Below are 22,324 nucleotides of genomic sequence, written 5' to 3'. Positions count from 1 at the left end.
TTTTCTATTTTTAGCATTGCAAAGTCCAAATTTTGATTATGCCTCTCCTAGTCCAACGTTTTGACTATACCCCAAAGCGATTGGTAAATATGCAATGAAGGCTGAATTCATTACGTAAGTGCTTTTAAAATATAACTTGTGCACCATAAGAAGCAGAAGTATTTCTCCAATGCTAACAAGTTTTGTTGTACAACACCACACCTTCCACCCACCCCACACCTCCACATCCTCATCCTTGACATTTCTCAACCTGCAGCACATTGACATGATCTATACCCAGGCGAAAGTGAGTACTGCAGATGCCAACGATCAGTCAAGAATGTGGTGCTGCCTGAATGCTGTGCTTTTCCAGCATCACACTATGTTCTATACCCAGCTGAAGCCTTGTGCTGCAGGTTTGTTCCAGCTCTATGGTTGTATTACACTGAAGGAAAAAGATAGAAAGAAGGAAACTATAGGCCAATGTGCTGAACATCTGTTATGGAAAGGAACCAGAATCCGTTATTAAATAGGTTATAGCAGGATATATAGAAATTCATAACATGATCAGCTACAGTCAACACAGCTTTGTGAAGGGAAGTTGTACTTATCTAATTTATTAGAATTCAGGAAATAAGCAGCAAGACAGAAAAAGGGAACCAAAAATGGTATGCTTGGATTTCTATAGGTTACTACATAAGTTAAGAGCACAAAGTGTTGGTGATTATATACTAGCTTAGATAAGAATTGGTGGCCTAACAGGAAGTAGTGACTTGGGATTAGAATTCAAATTAGATTTTATCGTCATGTGTACTTCAAGTACAGGGCTACAGGAGTACAGTGAAAGGGTTACAATGTTGCCATTCAAGGTACCATTTTAGGTACAAGATACCTAGGTACAAAGTCATAGATACAAAGTAGAAAAATAAAGAAATAAATTAAAAGTTCAATATTATAGTTCTTCTCAGTATAAAGTAGTCAATAAAGAAATAAAGCTGGAAGTTTCAAAATTATAGTCCTTTTCTAGCCATGGGCTTGCAGTTGCTCCACACTGGGCTTTCCCCTCAAGGAATCAATCTCTCTCCAATGCTGGGCTCGATCTCTTGAATTAATGGATATTCTTTGGTTTGACAAACTGAAATCAGAGATCAGTACTGTGGCCTCACTACTTTCAATCTTTATCAATAATTTGGATGTGGAGATTAAATGCATGGTAGCAAGCTTTGCGGATGACACCAAGATAGAACCATAGAATCATATCACAGAAACAGACCCTTCAGTCCAACTAGACCACGTTGACCTAAACTAGTCCCACCTGCCTGCATTCAGCCCAAATCACTCCAAACCTTTCCTATTCAAGTACTATCTTTAGATTCATTCCACAAACAAATCACCCTGTGAAAAAAAGTTGCATCTCATGCCCTTCTTAAATCTTTCTCCTCTAATCTTAATATGCCCCCTGGTTATGAACTCCCCCACCTTCACGAAAAGACCCTTGCTATTCATCTTATCCATGCCCCTCATGATTTTATAAACCTCGATAAATCACCCCTCCATCTACTACACTCCAGTGGAAAAAGGTCCCAACCTTTAGAGCATATTTTTATAACTCAAACCTTCCAATTCTCAGCAAATCTTGATAAATCTTTTCTGAACTCTTTCCAACTTAGTAATATCCTTCCTCTATCAGGGCAACCAGAACTGTAAACAGTACTCCAGAACAGCCTTACTAACATCTTATACAACCTCAACATGACATCCCAACTCCTATCCTCAAAGGTCTGAGCAATGAAGACAAGCATGCTAAATCCATTCTTAAACACCGTCAACCTGTTACGCAAATTTCAAAGAAGTATATACCTGAACCCCTAGGTCTCTCTGTTCACAACACTACCCTGGGCCCTACCATTAAAACTGTATAAGTCCTGCCCTTGCTTGTTTTACCAAAATGCAATACTTCACATTTATCCAAATTAAAATCTATCTGCCACTCCTCAGCCCATTGACCCAAGGGATCAAGACCTCTTTGTAATCTTAGCTCACCTTCTTCACTGTCCACTATATCTCCAATTTAATGTCATCCGCAAACATTCTAAGTTTGTGAGAAGATTTGTAGCTCGGGTGCTCGTTGTTGTGGTTCTGTTCGCCGAGCTGGGAATTTGTGTTGCAGACGTTTCGCCTCCTGTCTAGGTGAAATCCTCAGGGCTTGAGAGCCTCCTGTGAAGCGCTTCTGTGATCTTTCCTCCGGCATTTATAGTGGTTTGTCTCTGCCGCTTACGGTTGTCAGTTCCAGCTGTCCGTTGCAGTGGTCGGTATATTGGGTCCAGATCGATGTGTTTATTGATAGAATCTGTGGATAAGTGCCATGCCTCTAGGAATTCCCTGGCTGTTCTCTGTTTGGCTTGTCCTATAATAGTAGTGTTGTCCCAGTCAAACTCATGTTGCTTGTTATATGCGTGTGTGGCTACTAAGGCTAGCTGGTTGTGTCGTTTCGTGGCTAGTTGGTGTTCATGGATGTGGATCAGTAGCTGTCTTCCTGTTTGTCCTATGTAGTATTTTGTGCAGTCCTTGCATGGGATTTTGTACACTACATTGGTTTTGCTCATGCTGGGTATCGGGTCTTTCGTTCTGGTGAGTTGTTGTCTGAGAGTGGCTGTTGGTTTGTCTGCTGTTATGAGTACTAGTGATCGCAGTAGTCTGGCTGTCAGTTCGGAAATGCTCTTGATGTATGGTAGTGTGGCTAGTCCTTTGGGTTGCGGCATCTCCTCGTTCCGTTGTCTCTCCCTTAGGCATCTGTTGATGAAATTGCGAGGGTATCCGTTTTTGGTGAATAAATTGTTTAGGTGTTCTTCTTCCTTTTTTTGCAGTTCTGGTGTACTGTGGCCCTTTTGAACAGTATCTTGATGCAACTTCGTTTGTGTGTGTTGGGGTGGTTGCTTTCGTAGTTTAGGACTTGATCTGTGTGTGTGGCTATCCTGTAAACCTTTGTGGTGAATTCTCTGTTCGGTGTTCTCTGTACCACCACGTCTAGGAATGGGAGTTGGTTGTCCTTTTCTTCCTCTCTAGTGAATCGGATTCCTGAGAGTGTGGTGTTGATGATCCGGTGTGTGTTCTCTATTTCTGTGTTTTTAATTATGACAAAGGTATCATCCACATATCTGACCCAGAGTTTGGGTTGAACAAACAGTCTTACCGCAAATTCAACCCAAACTCTGGGTCAGATATGTGGATGATACCTTTGTAATCATTAAAAACACAGAAATATGAGAACACACACTGGATCATCAACATCACACTCTCAGGAATTCGATTCACTAGAGAGGAAGAAAAGGGCAACCAACTCCCATTCCTAGACGTGATGGTACAGAGAACACCGAACGGAGAATTCACCACAAAGGTTTACAGGAAAGCCACACACACAGACCAAGTCCTAAACTATGAAAGCAACCACCCCAACACACACAAACGAAGTTGCATCAGGACACTATTCAAAAGGGCCACAACACACTGCAGCACACCAGAACTGCAAAAAGAGGAAGAACAACACCCATACAAGGTATTCGCCAAAAACGGATACCCTCGCAATTTCATCAACAGATGCCTAAGGGAAAGACAACGGAACGAGGACTTGCCACAACCCAAAGGACTAGCCACACTACCATACATCAGGAGCATTTCCGAACTGACAGCCAGACTACTGCGATCACTAGGACTCATAACAGCACACAACCCAACAGCCACTCTCAGACAACAACTCACCAGAACGAAGGACCCGATACCCAGCATGAGCAAAACCAATGTAGTGTACAAAATCCCATGCAAGGACTGCACAAAATACTACATAGGACAAACAGGAAGACAGCTACCGATCCACATCCATGAACATCAACTAGCCACGAAACGACACGACCAGCTATCCTTGGTAGCCACGCACGCATATAACAAGCAACATGAGTTCGACTGGGACAACGCTACTATTATAGGACAAGCCAAACAGAGAACAGCCAGGGAATTCCTAGAGGCATGGCACTTATCCACAGATTCAATCAATAAACACATCGACCTTGACCCAATATACCGACCACTACAGCGGACAGCTGGAACTGACAACCGCAAGCAGTAGAGACAAGCCACTATAAATGCCGGAGGAAATATCACAGAAGCACTTCACAGGAGGCTCCCAAGCACTGAGGATGTCACCTAGACAGGGGACGAAACGTCTGTAACACAAATTCCCAGCTCGGCGAACAGAACCACAACAAACATTCTAAGCATACCTCGTAATCACAACCAAATTGTCTAAGTGAATGATAAATAAAAGTGGACCCATGGAACACTGCTGGTCACAGGCCTCCAGTCTGAAAAACAACCCTCCTCCGCCACCCTCTGTCCTCTACCATCAAGCCAATGTTGTCTTCAATTGGCAAGCTCTCATTGAATCCCGTGTGATCTAACTTTACTAATTAGTCTACCAACCTTGTCAAAGGCTTTACTCCATGTAAATGATGACTACTACCCTGCTGTCATCAATCTTTTTTGGTTACTTCTTCAAAAAAATAGGCAGGAATATAAGCTGTCAAAAGAGGTAAAGTGTTTTCAAAGAATATAGACAGGTTAAGTGAATGGGCAAAGATTTTGTGGATGCAGTATGTGGAACTTGTCTATTTTGGCAGAAAATCAGAGATTCATTCAGGTACACTGGAATCTGGGTGCCCTGACAAATCACAAGAAGCTAACATGCAGACACTTTCTATGTGACACAGTGACACAGAAGTGACTGTGACACAGAAAACCAACGGAACGTTAGTGTTCATTGCAAGGGGAATGGAATATAAGAGTAGGGAAGTTTCACTGCAGCTCAACAAAGCCTTGGTGAGATTATATCTGGAGCAGTGTGTAGAATTTTAATCCCCTTATTTGGAAAAGGACATAATTATGTTAGAAGCAGCTCAGAGAAAGCGTACTCAACTCATTCCTTGGATGGAGGGCTTATGTTATACAGAAGAGTTGGGCCTTTATCAGCTGTAATTAAGAAGAATGAGCAATGAGCACTGACATATACAATACTCAGAGGGCTTGATAGGGCAGATACTCCATCTTGTTCATGAGACTAAAACAAAGAGACACAGTTTAAGATTGAGAGATCTCCTGTTTAAGATGATATGAGGAGAACGGTTTTCTCAGACAGCTGTTAATATGTGGAATTCCTTATACCAGTATAGCAAAAGAAGGTGAGTTTGACTTTTGATAGGAGAATGGCGAGAACATATGGGAATGGGCAGACAGAACTGTGAAGTTTCAACCACAATCAGATCAGTCTTGATTTTACTGAACGGCAGGGCAGGCTCAAAATTTCAACAGGCCTTCTCTGATGTCACAAGGAATTAAGGGCTCTGGGGAGAAGTGGAGTTGAAATGCCCATCAGATTGAATGAGTGAACTCGATGGGACGAATGGCCTTACTTCCACTGATGGTCTGATGGTCTTATGGCCTTCTGCTTCTGTAGACCTATCTATTTCAAAATCAACCTTAATATGTGCCATTTTCAGATACTGGAAAGTCTAAACTCCAGAGGCAGTATTGGTAAAATTCAATAGTCTAAAAACACATATAAATCTTTGTAACATTTAGAAGTAGAGATGTCTTTGTATCAATGCAAAACATTTCTGCTTTTGGAATTCAATGGTTGATTCCTGAGACTTTTACTCAAAACACCCATAATTTTAAGCCCATAAGTATATGGCATTTTTCTGTGCTGGAGACATTTTGCTGAAACCCAAGTATAGGTTTAGGTCAGTGAAAGGAATAATGATTGCCATTTAAGATGAGACTCTTGCAGAAAATAGCATAATTTTCAACGCCTTTGAATCGCTTGCTTTGCAACAGACAATTTACATTTCAATTGTACACTATACAGACCAAATGTAGGGATTACAAACTGCTGCAACTTTCCTCATAACCAGTACCAGACTTACATTTTGGTTTGAGTAGGAGTAAACAGGCTGAGGATGGCTCTCCATCCTTTAATTCCTTTGAAAACTTAATTTAAGTCTTTGAACTTTGCTTTTCCCAACAGAGTTAATTACTAGAACATTACTGGAACTGTCACATTTGTGAATCTTCAAAAGAACTTTGTGAAAAATTACACGAAGTAAAAATTATTACATTGGATATTTTAAGGAACATTAACTATCTTTAAGGAAAACAGTTGTAGAATGTTTATTTACAAATTTGCCTTTTATAAACTGATAGATTTTCAACAGGTTCCTAATTTTTCCTTTTTTAGCACCCAAACTTCGTCATGAGTTGAAACCTTAAGTCCAAACTTCCAACTCACCTCACCACTCAAACTCCCAATCTACATCCTCACTTCCTACCTTTATTCTGTTCATTGACTATCCCTAGCTATCAGAGGTGGTAAAGTTGATTCTCAGTTTTCATATGAGGATAAGAACACAGCTTTGATAAGAACTAGTGAAGTGTTGACTCTTCAACAAAACACAAGTGAAGTTTGCTTCCAATCAAAGCATCCCCAACTCTGATTTCCTTGATATCAAGTTTATTAGAATGGAAAGAAGTTTTGCAGCGATTATCTGATGATTTTAGAAATGATGGGTCATGGACAGGCCATTAGTGGACGGCAGCAAGGAAATGAATAATAGAGAACTGGACTCACTATGAAATAAAATTGTCCTGACGAAGAGTAGAGTTAATTAAGAAGCAACAAAGGAACACAGTTCTGGTGAGAATTACTTGTTAGCTTTGGCCTTGGAAATGCTAGAATGGAAGTTTTGGCTGATCCATAATATGTCGGATGTTGAAGGAAGCTGACTCAATGTCAATGAGAGATGGCTAATAAAGTGGAAATCAAGGATGGCAAATTAGGGCACACAATAAATGACCTGTCTGAATGAAGAAATGACTTTTACAGGAGATGTGCTCTATACACCAATTCAAGTACAAATGGAGACGAATCAACAAGTAACACAAAATTAAAGCAAAATGCATCAAATAAAAACAAATATTATTGGCAAGGAACAAGCTATTTGGATTGCAAAATTTACAACACTTCCCTAGAGATGTCACATGAACTAGCTTATGAATGGAAGAAGTTATTAAATTTGAACAGTGAGTCTCAGATAACTTTGGTCAAGGGAAACAGCTTTTGTACAGGCTTTGTCTCATTTCAGCAAAATTTGCAAGCTGTAAACTCTGGAAACCTCATCACCAGAAGTGGAGAGCTCCTCAACTAGAACTCAAAATCTGTTACTGTCTCCAGAAAAGCAAAATCATAGACCCAAAACTGATCCAAGAATACACTCCAGTACCATATTGGTACATGCAAAATGACTTCTAATACAGACCAGAAGTTAAAAAAATTCTGTGAAATTTTATTTTTTCATTGAAGGCAAGATAGGACTGCCTGAAGGGAGTGAAATAAAGGTTCGCCAATCTTGTTCCCAGAATGTCGAGACTGCCCTATGAAGGAAGATTATACAAACGGTGTCTATATTCTATCGAGTTTCAAGTATGAGAGGTGATTACATGGAAATTTAAATGGCATGAAGGATACACGGGACTTTTTTTATTCATTAATGGGATGTGGGCTTTGCCAGCTGGACAGTATTTATCACCCATCTAGTGGTCTTTGAGAAGGTGGTGAGCTACTTACTTGAACATTGCTAACCATTTGGTGTAAACAAATATACAATGTTAATAAGGAGTGAGTTCCAGCTTTGTGACTCAGCAACACTGAAGGAGTAATGATATATTTCCAAGTTAGGACGATGAGGGGCAAGAAGGGGAACTTGCAGATAGTGATGTTTGTATGCAAGTGATGCCCTTGACCTCCGAGAAATTGTTTGGTAGGTGTTGACTAAGGTGTCATGGTTAAAATCTCTGCAGTGAATCTTGTAGATGGTACACAATGCTGCTACTGAGTGTTGTTGGTGGAATATTTGTAGATGTGATACTGATCAAGTGGGGTGCATTGTCTTGGATGGTGCCAAGCTTAAGTGTTGTTGGAGCTGCACTTATCCCTGATCCCAATGGCTCTGGTTTTGCTAAGGCTCCTTGATGCTACGTGGGCAAACGGGGCTTTGATGTCAAGGACCGTCTGTTTTTCTCTCTCATTCACTTCACCTCTGAAATTCAGCTCTGTTTGATCCAACACTGCAATGAGGTCAAGAGCTGAGTGGCCTTGGCAGAACCCAAATTGAACATTAGCAAGCAGGTTATTGCTAAGCAAGTCCTGCTTGAAAGCAATATTGATGACATCTTTCATCACTTTATCGATGACTGAGTGGCATCATTAACTGGTTGGGTTGGATTTACCCTGCTTTTCATGTACAGGATGTAACTGAGCAATCTTATCATTTGTTATGTAGATGCCAGTGTTGTACCTTTACTGGAAGTGCTTGGCTTGGCCCATGATAAGCTATGGAACACATCTTCTATACCATTATCAGACTTTGCAGTATCCAGTGTCTCCAGCCATGCGGTGTGAACGGAATTGGCCGAAGACTGGCATCTGTGATGCAGTGGAAGGGTGACTGGACCAGAGATGCGAACTTTGATTTTTCTTCACAGACACTGCCAGACTTGCCAAGCTTTTCCAGCAACTTCTGTTTTTAGACAGATGCCAGGATAGTGTCCCTGGCCCAACCATCTTCAGCTGCTTCATCAATAACCTTCCCTCCATCACAAGGTCAGAACTGTGAATGTTCTGCACAATGTCCAGTACCATTCACAACTCCTTAAATACTGAAGCAGTCCATCTTCAAATGCAACAAAAACTGGACAATATCCTCACTTCAAATGACAAGTGGATAGTAGCATTCGCACCAAATGTCAGGCTATGACCATCATAAGTAACGATCTAATCACTGCCCCCTGACATCTGCTAATTTTGAAATATTACATTTGGTCACTACGTCCAAATCATTGATACATATTGTGAACAATCAGGGCCCCAAGTACTGACCCCCACCCTGATACAGAATTATAGATTTCCTACAGTGGAGAAAGAGACGATTCGGCCGACTAAGTCTGCACTGATCCTCCAAACAGCTCCAGATCCAGATCACCACCAATACATCTACTATCTCTAAAACCACCACCTTCAACACTCTGGGATGTAGACTATTGGGTCCTGGGAAAATAATTTTCAGTTTCATTAATTTCTCTGGAAAATGCCTCTTATTACAAATACTAAATTCCTCCAACTCCTTATTTTCCTGAGTCACTTGGATCTTTAAAACTGCTGGATTTCTCTCTGTTCCTTAGTGAAGACAGATTCAAAGCAATAATTTAGCTTCTCTGCTAATTCTCTATTCCCCCATCATAAATTCTGATGACTCAGTTTTTAATAATGGGTCGGTCCACATTTGGCTTAGCCAAACATTTCCTTTTTACATGCCTTTTGAACGTTTACAGTCCAGTTATGTGTTTTTCTCTACATTACATTCATATTCATGGTCTTTTCTCATGTGTTTCTTGGTCCTCCTTTGCAATATTCTAAAGTCTTTACTGTTCTCAGATTTATTACTTGTCTGGCCAACCTTTTCTTTTTATGTTATACAATCCTTAATTTCCTTTGTCAGACACATATGACTGACCTTGCCCGAGATTTTGTACCTTGAAGGAAGTTTTCGTTATTGTAGCCATGTTTTAATTCTTTGCTCAACCCATGACCGTAAGAAACTATAGAAGGTGGTGTGCACAGCCCAGACCATCACAGAAGCTGACCTCCCATCCGTGGACTCAATTTACATCGCTTGCTGCCGTGGAAAGGCTGCCAATATCAAGGACCCATCGCACCCTGGTAATGATCGCATACAACCTCTTCCATCAGGCAGAAGATACAGAAGCCTGAACTCATGCACCAGCAGGTTCAGGAACAGCTTCTTCCCGGCAATTATTAGACAGAAAAATGGACTCTCGAGCCTCAAATAATGCTGACCTTGCTAATGATGCTCTTGCCTAGTGCATGTCCTGTGCAATGTAACCTATATGCCTAAGTCTTTCTGATCTGTACATCCTTGCTTACTATGATCTGTCCATACTGCTCATAAACAAACCTTTTCACTATACCTCGGTACACGTGACAACAAGTAAACCAATCAATAAAGACTGTCCATTACCTATATTCTCCATTAGATGGGGATAAAAATAAGAAAGCTGCAACCCAAAGGAGTTGTACACAAAACACAAAAAGCTAGCACACAGGTGCAGCAGGTAATCAGGAAGGCGAATGAAACATTGGCCCTTACGTCAAGATATGTAACAGTAGGGAAGTCTTTGAATCTCATTGAAACACACAGGGTTCTTCAGGGGCTTGACAGGTAAATGTGGAGAATCCAGAACCTGAGGACATTGACTCAGAATAAAGGGGTGCCAACTTAAGGCTGAGATAAGGAGAGATGTTCTCTTAAAGTGTTGAGACTCTTTGGAACTTCTCAGTACAGAGAACTATGGGGGCAGACTCCTTGAGTACATCTAAGGCTGAAATAGATATATTCTTATCAGCAGGGGAATCAAGGGTTACAGGAAAAATGCAGGAAAGTGGACGTGTGTATGATCTGAGACTGGCAGAGCTGGCTTGAGGAACGAAACAACCTGTTCGAGCTACTAATTCTTATGGTCTTATAAACCATCATGCCTTTTAATATATTTGCCCAATCCACCTCGGCCAATTTGTGCCAAATGCCTTCACAATTTTCCTTATCCAAATTTAAGCATCCTTGCTTTAGATCGAATTACTTCACTTTTAAATATAAGACAAAATTCTATTATATTGTGGTCAACCGTATCTAAAGATTCATTTATAACAAGATTATTAAATTAACCCTTTTTCATTGCATATTGCAAAATCTAAAATAGCCTGTCCTCTAGTCATGTCCTAAACATATTACTCAAGAAAATTATCTCTAAGACACTTGAGATACACACCCTTCATAGTTGTAAGTATGAATGAGTTAATGCAGTCTACATGTGGACTGAATTCACTACGATAATGGTGTCACCCATGCTACATGCTTCTCTGACCTCCTGATTTATACCATGTCAAATAGCACCACTCCTATAAATAATTCCAACCAATATTTGCTGCCCTTGCTGTTTCTTAGTTTCATCCAAACAGATTTTACAATTTGTTCTTCTGATCTAAGATCCAGATTCCTTACTAATATACTGACCCCCATCTTGAGTCATTAGGGTAAGCCTTCTGGCTTTTCCTTCTTGCTTGTCTTTCCTAAACATCAAAAATCCTTGAATATTTGGTTCCAAGTTATAGTCACCAAGCAAGGATATTTATACAATGGCATTTATATCATAACCATTTATCTCTATTTATGCCTTTCGACCTATGAACCTTGGAATCATGAACGACCCTGTTTAAATTCAAATCTTTCTTTTCACCCACTGATTTTGACTTGGAACGATGTCCCCATTCCTTTAATGTCACTGGTCAACATCCTCAAAATCCCTCCCAAACAACACCATGGGTGTACCTACACCAAAGAGACGAGCTCCTTGAGGAAAATTAGGGATGGGCAACAAATGCTAGTCTTGCTAGCAGTGCTCACATCCCATGAATGAATTAAAGAAAAACTGCCCACATTTAATCTGCACAAGATTTTACACTCCATTAATTTAGTTTAAAATCTACCGTGGAGATTTGTGTGCTGATCAACCTGCATGCCCAATTCACCTTTATCAGGAATAACTATCCTTCACTATTTAACCATATTGAGTATCACAGCTGAGCTTGCTCCTAAAACAGATGGATGGCACTGGCTTGTTTTTACACATGGCCAATTCTATGATGCTAAGTTTCCCATCTTGGATAGTGTGGATATGGGTAAGCTGCTTCCACCAAAAGGAGAGACTAGGATCTGAGAGCACAGCGTCAGAGTAAAGGGATGACCTTTAGAATTGCAATGAGGAGGAATTTCTTCAGGCAGAGGATGGTGAATCTGTAGATCTCATTGCCACAGAAGGCTATGATGGCCAAGCCATTGAGTGCCTTTAAGTCAGAGACAAATACATTCTTGATTAGTAAGGGGACCAAGGGTTCCAGGGAGAAAGCAAGAAATTGGAATGGAACCATGATCGAGTGGCAGGGCTGAATAGCCTAACGGTGAGCCTATATCATGTGGTCATTTGATATAAGTTGTTCTCAACCACCAAGTCTCAACTAACTTTGAAATGAGACAAAAACTTGTCAAAATTATTGTCTATTATGTCACAAGAATGTAAACCACATTGGGCCAGATTTTCAGTTCGATACAATCCTTCAATTTATTTAAGTTATGAAAGAGTTTCCAATCAAAGTTCATTCAGAAATATGGTGCATATTTCAAACCTGCCATCCCTCATACTTCAGGATAGTCAGGGCAAGTCAAACTCTGTCCCCTTTTTCAGTATACTTGGGAGTTGCTTTAAAAAGGTGGCAGGCATGTGTCAGGTCTGGTGCCTGGGGATGGGGTGATGATACTGGGTCCTACCTGGAGGGTGGGTATCAGATCGGTCAGGGGTAAGGACAGGGAGTGTTGGATCCAGTGACAAGAATGGTGCGGGGGTCTGATTCAAGTCTTGGGTGGTAGGTTCTAAAGGGTTTGGACGAAATGCAGTTCAAGGTGTGTCAGTGATCTAATGTTTGGAGGAAGGGGGTGGGGAGGATGAGAAGAAGGATCAGTTTAATAGTTTATCCTATTAGACTAGGATTCTGGTTCACTATTCCATTAAAGCAGCAGAACCCCCTGAATTCTCAGATTTAACTGTGTTAGACAATAGACAATAGGTGCAGGAGTAGGCCATTCTGCCCTTCGAGCCTGCACCACCATTCAATATGATCATGGCTTATCATCCTTAATCATTATCCTGTTCCTGCCTTATCTCCATAACCCTTGATTCCACAATCCTTGAGAGCTCTATCCAACTCTTTCTTAAATGAATATAGAGACTGGGCCTCCACTGCCTTCTGGGGCAGAGCATTCCACACAGCCACCACTCTCTGGGTGAAGACGTTTCTCCTCATCTCTGTCCTAAATGGTCTACCCCATTTTTTTAAGCTGTGTCCTCTGGTTCGGCACTCACCCATCAGCAGAAACATGTATCCTGCCTCCAGAGTGTCCAATCCTTTAATAATCTTATATGTCTCAATCATATTCCCCCTCAGTCTTCTAAACTCAAGGGTATACAAGCCCAGTCACTCCAGTCTTTCAGTGTAAGGTAGCCCCGCCTTTCCAAGAATTGACCTCGTGAACCTACGCTGCATTCCCTCAATACCCAGAATGTCTTTGCTCAAATTTGAAGACCAGAACTGCACATAGTACTCCAGGTGTGGTCTCACCAGGGCCCTGTACAGCTGCAGAAAAACCTCTTTGCTTCTATACTCAATTCCTCTTGTTATGAAGGCCAGCATGCTATTAGCCTTCTTCACGACCTGCTGTACCTGCATGCTTACCTTCATTGACTGGTGTACAAGAACACCCAGATCTCTTTGTACTGCCCCTTTACCTAAATTGATTCCATTTAGGTAGTAATCTGCCTTCCTGTTCTTGCCACCAAAGTGGATAACCATACATTTATCCATATTAAACTGCGTCTGCCATGCATCTGACCTCTCACCTAACTTGTCCAGGTCACCCTGTAATCTCCTTACATCCTCATCACATTTCACTCTGCCACCCAGCTTAGTATCATCAGCAAATTTGCTAATGTCATTACTAAATACCATCTTCTATATCATTAACATATGTTGTAAAAAGCTGCGGTCCCAGTACTGATCCATGCGGTACCCCACTGGTCACTGCTTGCCATCCCGAAATGGAGCCGTTTATCACTATGCTTTGTTTCCTGTCAGCCAACCAACTTTCAATCCAAGTTAGTACTTTGCCCCCAATACCATGCACCCTAATTTGCTGACTAACCTCCTGTGTGGGACTTTATCAAAAGCTTTCTGAAAGTCCAGGTACACTACATCTACTGGATCTCCCTCGTCCATCTTCAGAGTTACATCCTCAAAAAATTCCAGAAGATTAGTCAAGCATGATTTCCCCTTCATAAATCCATGCTGACTCTGACCTATCCTGTTACTACTATCCAGATGTGTTGTAATTTCATCCTTTATAATAGACTCCAGCATCTTTCCCACCACTGAGGTCATACTAACTGGACTATAATTTCCTGCTTTCTCAAAAAGTGGCATAACATTCGCCACCCTCCAATCCGCAGGAACTGATCCCGAATCTATCGAACTCTGGAAAATAATCACCAACGCATCCACGATTTCTCGAGCCACCTCCTTCAGTACCCTGGGATGTAGACCATCAGGCCCTGGGGACTTATCAACCTTCAGACCTAACAGTCTCTCCAACACCAAATCCTGGCAAATATAAATTCCCTTCAGTTCAGGTCCTTCAGCCACTGTTACCTCAGGGAGATTGCTTGTGTCTTCCCCAGTGAACACAGATCTGAAGTACCAATTCAATTCTTCTGCCATTTCTTTGTTCCCCATAATATATTCCCCTGTTTCTGTCTTCAAGGGCCCAATTTTAGTCTTAACCAGTTTTTTGCCTTTCACAAACTTAAAAATCTTTTACTATCCTCCTTTATATTATTGGCCAGTTTACCTTCATACCTCATTTTTTCTCTGCGTATTTCCTTCTTAGTAATCCGCTGTTGTTCTTTAAAAGCTTCCCAGTCCTCCGTTTTCCCACTTATCAATGCTATGTTATACTTTTTCTCTTTTAACTTTATATGTTTCTTAACTTTCCTTGTCAGCCACAGCCACCCATGCCCCCTCCTAGGATCTTTCTTCCTTTTAGGAATGAACTGATCCTGCAACTTCTGCATTATACACAGAATATCCACCATTGTTCCTCCACTGTCGTCTCTGCTAAGGTATTGGCACCATTGAACTTTGGCCAGCTCCTCCCTCATAGATCCATAGTTCCCTTTATTCAACTGAAAAATTGTCACTTCCGATTGTACCCTCTCCCTCTCAAATTGCAGATTGAAGCTTATTGTATTATGGTCACTACTTCCCAATGGCTCCTTCACTTCGAGGTCCCTGATCAATTCTGGTTTGTTGCACAATACCAGATCCAGAATTGCCTTCTCTGTCGTTGGCTCCAGCACCAGCTGTTCTAAGAATCCATCTCTGAGGCACTCCACAAAGTCTCTTTCTTGAGGTCAAATACCATCCTGATTCTCCCAGTCTACTTGCATGTTGAAATCCCCCATAACAGCTTTGCAACAGGCCAATTTCAGCTCCTGATTTAACTTATACCAGACTTCCAGACAACTGTTTGGGGGGCTGTAGATAGCTCCCCAGAGGGTCTTTTTACCCTTAGTATTTCTCAGCTCTATCCACACTGACTCTACATTCCCTGATTCTAGGTCCCCCCCGCGCAAGGGACTGAACATCACCCCTTACCAACATGGCCAGCCCACCCCCTCTGCCTGTCAGTCTGTCCTTACGATAGCACGTATAGCCTTGAATATTCATTTCCCAGGCCCTGTCCACTTGAAGCCACGTCTCAGTTATCCCCACAATATCATATCTGCCAATTACCAAAAAAGCCTCAAGCTCATCCATCTTATTTCTAATGCTTCGTACATTCATGTATAGTATTTTTAATTTGTTACTGCCCTCACCCTTCCCATCAACTCCTATTTCACTCAACCTTACAGCATGATCCCTTTCTGAGTTTTCTGTCTCACTGATACAGTTGTCTTTCTTGACTTTCCTTGTTCTAACTTTCCCTCCAATTTCTTTCTTAAACATCCAGTTTGTCCCCTCTCCCCCGCTACTTAGTTTAAACATAGCTGTGTTGCAGTAGCAAACCTGTCTGCCAGAATGCTGGTCCCTAAACCTATTAAGGTGCAAACCATCTTTCTTGTAGAATTTATGCTTACCATACAACATACCCCAGTGATCCAAGAATTTAAATCCTTGCTTCCTGTACCAGTCACACGTTCAAGTCCATTATCTCCCTGTTTCTGGCCTCACCAGCCCGAGGAACTGGAAGCAAACCGGAGATAACCACCCTGGACATCCTGCTTTTCAGCCTTCTTCCTAGTTCTCCGAAGTCCCACTGTAGTACGTTCCTCCTCTTCTTCCCGACATCATTTGTGCCGACATGTACCTCTGGCTCTTCACTTCGTCCTTGAGGATTTCCTGCACTCTGTCTGTGATGTCTTTAACCCTGGCACCAGGAAGGCAACACACCATCCTTAACTCCCATCTGCTGCCACAAAAACTCCAGTCAGTTCCTCTCACTATGGAGTCCCCTATTACCACGGCTCTTTGCGATGTCCGACTCTTCTGCTCTGTCTCCACGCCAACCTTTGATTGACAGACCTGGCCACCTCGCGGACTGGCAGTGTCATCTGTCTCTACTGTTTCCAAAAGATTCAACTTGTTCCTGACAGGTACTTTCTCCGGGGTCTCTTGCACCTGTCTCCCCTCTGCCTTCCTCATCGTCTGCTGTCTTCTGGTACGTTATGAAGATGTGGGTGTACTTTAAGAGAGTTAAAAGCAGCAGAACTACCGTACGTAGCACCAAGCATTCTTAATAATGCAACAATATAACATTTGGTCAAATACCTCTATTAGCTCATTGCCCGGAGACAAGAACAAATTCAAATTCAGCGAATTAGTTTAAATTATACCCCGAAAGTATCAAACTCCAATCCAGTTTGAATTTAGTATATTGACAATCTTAAAAGCCAAGGACACAATCCGACCAGAGAAAACTGAACAGTTGAGAAGAGAACTGACAAGCCCAGCATGTAAACATACTGCCTGAAAATAGCTCTCTTAAAAGAACCTTTTTGATCAGTAACCTGTGACACAGAAATTCCTAAGAAGAAAAGAAGAATAGAAGAACAAAAGCTGCCTAGTTTTGTAAATCTTAACTGGAAACTTTATTGGACTAGTATTATAGAAGGGAAAGTAAAAGATAAGTTAGAGGAAGAAATTGTAAATAGTGGTTAGTTAATTATTCTCTGTTATACTTTAAGAAATAAAGTTGTTAATTTTTACTTTAAATAGTTCTTGGCCACTTGAACTTTTACAGATTATTGCACAGGATAAATCGGTGTTGCTGGTTTAAATTTTTTGCAGGAAGGTTTACCCCATGCCATAACAAATGGATATTTTCAGTGGGTTCCAGGCATTGGAGAGTTTCTCATCGGAATCATCAAATTTCTCATGTAATTTCCTCAGAGTCTACTACATCAGGGATTCTGCAGGGTCCCAGTGTGCAACTCCCAACTAGATTGCAGAAATGGTTATCTGGCCATTGAAAAATCTAGGCCGCAATTTATTTAAAAAATGAAACGACGAATACACAGTAACAGACTGGCAAAGCATCTGTGGTGAAAGCAGTATCTATATTGAAATGGGACATCCTAAGTATTGTTGGAGTTGCAATCATCCATGCAAGAGAAGGAGAGTATTTGATCACACTTCTAACTTGTGCCCTGTAGACAGTGGGCAGGCACTGAGGAAGCGAGAGAGGAGTTCTTCACCACAGAACTCCTAGTCTTCAACCAGCTCTTGTAATGGCAGTATTTACAGGGCTGGTCCAGTTCAGCTCCTGGTTAACAGTAGCCCTCAGGATATCTTCCACGTTCAATAATACCATCTCTTAGCCATTCCATGTTATTTGTCAACTACTCCATCCTGATAGCCAGTGTAACATTGTCTCTGAATTTCCCTTGCCTTCAACTTTTTTCACCACTAAAAGTAGCCTTCCACCATTCCTGCTGCTACATTCATCAATCAGTAGTCGCATATACTTCACACACTTCAGTCCTACATGCACCTCAAGATGCTAGGCTCCACCCACCAAATTAATACACTGATCGATCAGAACAATGTAGACAATTAAAAAAAAATTCATTCACTCACGGGATTTAGGCTTCACTGGCTGGTTTTGCATTTATTGTCCTTCCTTAATTTCCCTTGAGGGGGTACTGGTGAGCTGTCTTCTTGAATCTCTACAGTCCATTTGACATAGGTAGACTCACAATGTCATTACGGAGGGAGTCCCAGGATTCGCATCCAGCGACATTGAAAAAATGGTGACATATTTCTGAGTTTGAACAGCATAGGAGAACATGCAGGTGATGTTCCTATGTATGTGCTGCCTTTGACCCTCCCCAAATCAGATTGGCCCAATCCACCCAAACCTATCCCAACTGACCCAAAAACAGGTAAGATCTGAAATCCAACACAGACTCCATCCCAGGGTTGCCAGCTTTGAGGCACTGTATGTTTATGATCATTCACCAACACAACAGACTAGGTGAAAATCAAATAACAGAATATAGGCAAAACATGCAAAACCCCAGACTAAACACATGCTAATTAAATAGCACTTCAAGATTATTTTTTGATTATTTATCCCACTGGAAAGAGGCAAGCAATTTTTCTATCAAACTTTACATTCTGTTGCTAAGTTGTTCATTTCAGGAAATTATTAGAATGAAATATCACATATAGGAATGCTTTAGAAAGCAGCTCAGTAGTGCTAAGTCAAATCCTGTTTTGAAATTTCGCAATATCTCCAATAAAATACATTTTGCAGGACACTCAATCACAGAACAAATTTCAGGACATAGTCAAATTGGCCTATGACATCATCGTAACAGAGATATCAAACAATGCAAATTATTGAATGAGATTTTTCTAATAAGGTCATTATACTGTTGAACTGGACATGCTGACAATGGTTCATATTTTAGTGTTTTTTTGTTGCATTGAGAGCACAGAGATTTTTGATGGTCTGAACAAAGGGAAATACAATTGAGAAAAGTTGCCTTCACCAATAATGTCAATTTATGGAGCACCTTTAACATAATAAAAATCCTACGATGCCATACCAACTCATTATTAAACAAAATATAACACCAGGCTATACAAAGTGTTGTTACGTCAGATAATCAATGGCTAGGTTAAATCGATGCACTTAAAGAAGTGTCTAAAAGGAGGAAAGCAAGGTAGAGAAGTAGAATGTAAAGGGATGAAATTCCAGAGGTTAGGGCTGAAGCAAGTGAAAGCACAGCAACCAATGATAAATGATCAATTAAAATTGGGGATGTTCAACAGACCAGAAGTATAGTTATGAGGGGAGAGGTGGCTAAGGTTGTTGAGTAAACAGATCAAAGATACGGTGGTAAATTAACAGTGAAATTAAAAGAAATGTTTTATAACGTTGCAAAGAAGAGAGCAGGATTTAGAGAATTTTAGAAATCAGTAAAGGATCATTAAAAAGCTGACAAAAAGAGGGAAACAAGAATGAAAATAAATTAGCTTGGAATAGAAGAACAAATTGTAAGAGCTTTTACAAGTATATCATAGAGGAGAGTTGCTAAAGTAAATGCTAGTTCTTGAGACAAAAAGACAGAGAAATTTTCATAATGCAACAGAGAAATGTACTTGAACAAATATTTTGAATGTGTTGCTTCATTGCAAAATGGAAGTTGAATGCCAAAAACAGAGGATAACTTTAGGGTCTAATGAATATGAGGCATTAAAGTAAAGGCAATAATGTTAGCAGAGAAAAAGTACTGCAGCAAAGAAAGGGACAAAAATTCAACAAATATTCAGGATGGCCCATACCCCAGGGAGCTAAAAGAGGTAGCTATAGAGATAGTGGATAAGCTGGTTATGATTTTCAAAAATTCCCTAGATTCTAGATTGATTAAAGCAGATTGGGAGTTGGCAAATGTACTCTTGACACTTACGAAAGAAGAAAAAAAGAAAACTAGGAACTACAGATTAATCAACATATCAGCCATCAGATCAGTGCTGGAATGTTACTGGAATGTTTTAGCAATGTACTTAGAAAATCACACAATATCAACGAAATGCAAATCGTGTTTAATAAAGTTAGACTGTCTTAAGGATGTAACTATATGAAAGCAAGATTTGTTAATGAAAGGAAGCAGAATGTTAGGATAAATGGAACATTTTCAAATTGATTGGCTGTAACTTGGTGTAACTGCGGATGCTGGAGGTCAGAGTCAAGATTAGAGTGGTGCTGGAATAGCACAGCAGGTCAGGCAGCATCTGAGGATCAGGAAAATCGATGTTTCAGGCAAAAGCCCGAAACGTTGATTTTCCTGCTCCTCAGATGCTGCCTGACCTGCTGTGCTATTCCAGCACCACTCTAATCTTGACTCGACTGTAACTAGTCTAGACATATTTAGGGTAGTATACTTGCTCAGTAATTGGCACTGCTGCCTCACAATGCTAGGGACCCGGGTTCAATTCCACCCTCAGACGACTATCTGTGTTGAGTCTGCACATTCTCCGTATCGGTGTGGGTTTCTTCCAGGTGATCTGGTTTCCTCTCTCAGTCGAAATATGTGCAGGTCAGGTGTTAAGGGGATTGTGCTAGCTAGGTGGATTAGCCATGGGAAACATAGGGCTACAAGGTGGGGGGGGGGGGGGGGGGGGGGGTCTGGGTGGGATGCTGTTTGGAGTACTGGTGGGGACCCAATGAGCCGAATGGCCTACTTCCACACTGTAGGGATTCTAAGATGCATAGGACTGGATAAAAAGAAAAAGAGAGACATATAACAGTGACAAATGGAGTGAAACAACATAGGTCCTACAACAGTGTCGGAAATGCATGGGGGATCTCAAGAAAGCAATGAGAACAGCAAGGAGGAGGAGCATGAGAAAACACTGGTGGGCAAGGTTAGAGCAACTCTGCATATAAAAGGGGAGAGAATAACCAGATAAGGAGCAGGTCCTATGAAGGACCAAGGCTGCAATCTATTCATGAAGCCAGAGTGCTACAAAGTATTTCATATTTTATTCAGGAGTGGAAGAATGTCAGTAGGATGCAGGTTCAATACAATAGGCTACTAATTTAGTTCTGTGAGATTTAAACTTTAGGTGTGATTTCAAATGGATGTTTTAAAATTGCATCTAAGGACATGTTTTTTCACCACTGCCCCCTCTCTTCAAAATGGTGCAGTATTTGCAGAGATACAGTGTCATACACACCTTTGTACCTCTGAAGGTTGAGTAGTGATGGGCCCTGACAACAAGAATATAAACTCTGAGTACACAAATGATCACTAAACTAAGACCAATTTTTTTGTGCACTCAATGTCTCCACAAACACATTCCCAGCAAGCGCCAGTTGTTCATGATTGCTGGAACAGCTGTTCGTGCTTCTGAATCAGTAGATTTGTCAACAAAAGCATCCCTAATGGTTCCATTGCCACATTCTTATTTACCATTATATTCCAGGAGGCAATGACTAATTGATTGCAATACATACCTTCAGTGGCACCCATTCTCCAGTATCTGCCTGCTGGTGACCATCAGACCTAGGAGTTGAAGTAGGCCATTTTGCTCAACAAGGAGTCATCAAGAGCGTGGTGCTGGAAAAGCACAGCAAGTCAGGCAGCATCCGAGGAGCAGGAGAAAAGATGTTTCGGGCATAAGCCCTTCATCAGGAATGGTCATTTTGCTCAACAAGTCTGCTTTGCCATTCAATAAGATGGTGGCTAATCTGATAATCATTAACTCCACTTTCCTGCCTTATCCTCATAACCCTTGATTCCCTTTACGATTACAACTTTGTCTATCTCAGCCTTCAATATTCATAATAACCATCCTTTGAATGTCCTTTGCAATAAAGAATTCCAGATTCAAGGAAATAAACAAAAAGTATGACAGAAATGAGGAGGATTTATGCCCACTGGTCTTGGACTCTGTCACAAGGAAGCCTCTCCTTATCTATCCTGTCAAGCTTCCTAACAATTCTATACACTTCAGTAAGTTCTTCACTCACCCATTTAAACTCCAATGACTATAAGCCCAACCTACTCAACCTCTTCGCATAAGAAAATCCCTCCAGACTGGGATCAACCCAATGAAACGTCTCTGGATTGCCTCCAATGCAAGTGCATCTTTCTTTAGATAAGGGGCCCAAAACTGTTTACAGTATTCCACTTGTGATCTGACTAGCGCTTTGCATAGTTTTGGCAAGACCTCCCTATAAAACCTTAAAGAATTAGCCATTCAGCCAATGAATCTCCTGATAGGTTTCTCAAACCGATTCTCCTGTCTTTACCCCAAAAGCTTTCATTCCCTTACTAACAAGACTATTTTTACACTCCAATGCCTTTGAAATAAAAGCAAGCATTCCACTTCCTTCCCTATTAGCTGCTGAAATTGGATGATAGCTTTTTTGCCCACGTCTGAACCTGTCCATATTAAGAAGGGGAGGCGACAGCTTAGGGATGTTATTGCTTGACTGTTAATCCAGAGACAAAAAGCAGGGTGCTGGAAAAGCACAGCCTGAGGAGC

General features: G+C 41.1%; 1 protein-coding gene across 14 annotated transcripts in view; it reads right to left on the bottom strand.

The window, feature by feature from the left end:
- Positions 1-22,324, bottom strand: part of dym (dymeclin) — a 559,079-nt gene that overhangs the window by 133,084 nt on the left and 403,671 nt on the right. The gene's annotated exons all lie outside the window — the stretch shown is intronic.

Source organism: Chiloscyllium punctatum, chromosome 1 (assembly GCF_047496795.1).
Source record: "Chiloscyllium punctatum isolate Juve2018m chromosome 1, sChiPun1.3, whole genome shotgun sequence".
NCBI classification, from domain to species: domain Eukaryota; kingdom Metazoa; phylum Chordata; class Chondrichthyes; order Orectolobiformes; family Hemiscylliidae; genus Chiloscyllium; species Chiloscyllium punctatum.
Note: the sequence above shows the minus strand (reverse complement) of the source record. Positions and strands in the feature narration are given on the sequence as shown.